At 36.5% G+C, this 2572-nt stretch overlaps 1 pseudogene; it reads right to left on the reverse strand.

Moving 5' to 3' along the window:
* Positions 1 to 312: 312 nt before the first annotated feature.
* On the reverse strand, positions 313 to 2340 carry LOC112009055 (HIPL1 protein-like; annotated as a pseudogene).
* Between the last annotated feature and the right edge of the window lie 232 nt (positions 2341 to 2572).

The raw sequence follows: 2572 nt of genomic DNA on the forward strand, positions 1-2572 counted from the left end.
GATTTCAGTTCAATTTGTCTTTTTTTTTTATATAGAAGTGTTTTACTTGAACCCAAGACGTTTAAATAGAGTTTGGGCTGAACTGGAACTCTGCAGAAAAATAAATCTGTACGTGGTTCGATCGATCGAGTCTAATTTTCGATCGATCGAGCCTTACAGATTTAGTCCAATAAATCTGCACTCACTCGATTCCAGTTTTACAAATAAACATACTTTGAGCAAGCCTAAACAAGACTAAACAACCTGTTTTGATCATGGTTTGCCAACAATACAAATTAGAGTCTAAATACATAAATTCCTAAATCTTTAGACCTAACACTTTCCAAGCAAGGATTTCTTGTTTTGTGCAAAATTGTAAGGGTCTCCTAAACTTCCACCATCTCCCATCATGAAGTACAGGTAACCATCTCCAGGTCCAAAAAGAATCTGACCCAATGATAGAAGTAAATGGAAGGCCCATAGTGAATATTCTTTTGACTTCCTGGGGTTTGGCGCTTGTTACCTGTATTGAGGCAAAGCTGATGCAATTAAGACCACCAAGGGATATAATTAAAAGAAATGGCTCTAGAAAACCATGCGGAATTTTACCGAGGAAGGTTGCCATGTGGTGCCATTAGCAGTAAACTCTGCTATGACGCTGGAATATTGACATGGCAGTGCCCCATATTCAGTGTATAGCTTTGAAGGATCACAACTGATATCTGAGTTACATGAACACCTTCCTGAACATCCGGCCACTTAGCCTTATCACAGTTGAATGACACAAAAAAGCGTCCATTCTGTTGAAAGTTTGGATGAAATGCAATTCCCAACATTCCAAACTCAGCATCAGAATTACTTTATCAGTTAAATCAAGAAAAGGATTTGATTTGTCAATTGCCAATAGTGCTCCTGATCCTTGCTCTGGAACTGTTGCCAACCATGTCTTGCCTGGTTGGTCGGATAAGAAGACACGATTTGACCCATCAGGATGAGTACCATGTTAAGGTAGGATCCATTCCCAATTTTCTCAAGGCAAATACCACTTGGTGGACTTAAATTTTCAGTTTGATTTAGTACAACTGGTCCACCATCAAAACATACCTCTCCAGCTTCAGAAGCTCCACCAAATTCACTGCAGAAAGCACTTTTTGATTGCCATATATCAGTCAGCTTGGAAGTAGAATTAAATGGCATACCACCTCTGTCTTGCAATGCATAAGGAGAATTTAATATTGATACATTTTTTCATTCATCCCAAACCTTTGAACAAAAATCAACTTCAGCAAGTTGGGATTGGGTTGAGTTTGCTGAAACTGTGGAATTGCAGAGAACAGGAACCTTCTGAGGTGTTGAATCAATTCGATAGAGCTTTGCTGAGAACTGATCTCATCTCTGCCATGCATATTCATAATTGATATATGTAAGTGGTGAAAAATCTTCCATGACACTTCAGTTAGTTTATGGTTTTAAGTGTCTTAGTGCTCATGTCAGCATTAAATTAAATGGCAACCTATACTTAAGTTGCTATAAACTTCAAACTAAGAGCTGCCTTCATGCAGCTATTTGTTGGAATTTTCAAAGGCACTCAATGAATGCTGATTTATCACATAACAACATTTGAGGAATATATTAAGGGTAATCATTATGCACACTCACTCTTTAATCAATATGAGCCAAGTCGATAGGCCACATTCCAAATTTTAAATCATAAGCCATGTATGAGTCATCAAGTAAAGTATTACTAGTACAACTAACATTTAAGCATTCTGAATTTTATCTTGCATTTGACAATTCCTTTCTCTTTTTATCAAATCACAAGAAGTAAAGAACGAAGTAGTATTGTCACAATCAGGGATCATGCAACAAATAGCAGTAGCCACTATTTAGTCATTGAAAATTAAAATTAAAATTTGGAAAGAAAAAAATAATAAAAAAAAATAAGACCCAACTTTTTCATAAGCAATATAGAGGCACAGTAATATCAACAAGGAGTGAAATCAATAATCAGCTGAAACTTATCATTATAAAAAACTGGCAGAGCATCTTACTGAGCGGAGTATTGATTTCAGAAGAGAACTGCAGCCAAGATCAGAGACATTCATTGCCCTAAATTGATTGAGCAATTGGATATCATCAGTGGAGCTACAACAAACACTACTTCGTATTGACAGAAAACAAGCGGCGTCTTTGGCTAAAAGGTGCTCCTATTCAAATAAACAGCCATGAAATTAGTCAACATACAAACAGAGCCGAAAAAAAAAAAAAAGACAAATTGAACTGAAATCTAAACTATATTCATGGTCCATTTGCTTGCCAACCTACTACTGGCTTCCAAGTTTTCATATCCATGTATGCCATTTTTAAGGCAATCAAACAAAGCATAAAGAAAAGAACCTGAAGGGAACTAAATTTGGAGAAAAGTAAGAAAGACACTCACTCATATTAGTACACAAGGCAAGTGAAAAGCAATAATCAGTGAGCAGCAGNTCAACTACAGCATGACAAGGAATCAAAAAGTATAGGAGGGATCAAGAAGAATGTTGGCCAAGAGGACACTCTCTCATTTTATATGACAATCATGATTTGACAC

The sequence above is a fragment of the Quercus suber genome, unplaced genomic scaffold, assembly GCF_002906115.3.
Source record: "Quercus suber isolate HL8 unplaced genomic scaffold, Cork oak 2.0 scaffold_270, whole genome shotgun sequence".
NCBI classification, from domain to species: domain Eukaryota; kingdom Viridiplantae; phylum Streptophyta; class Magnoliopsida; order Fagales; family Fagaceae; genus Quercus; species Quercus suber.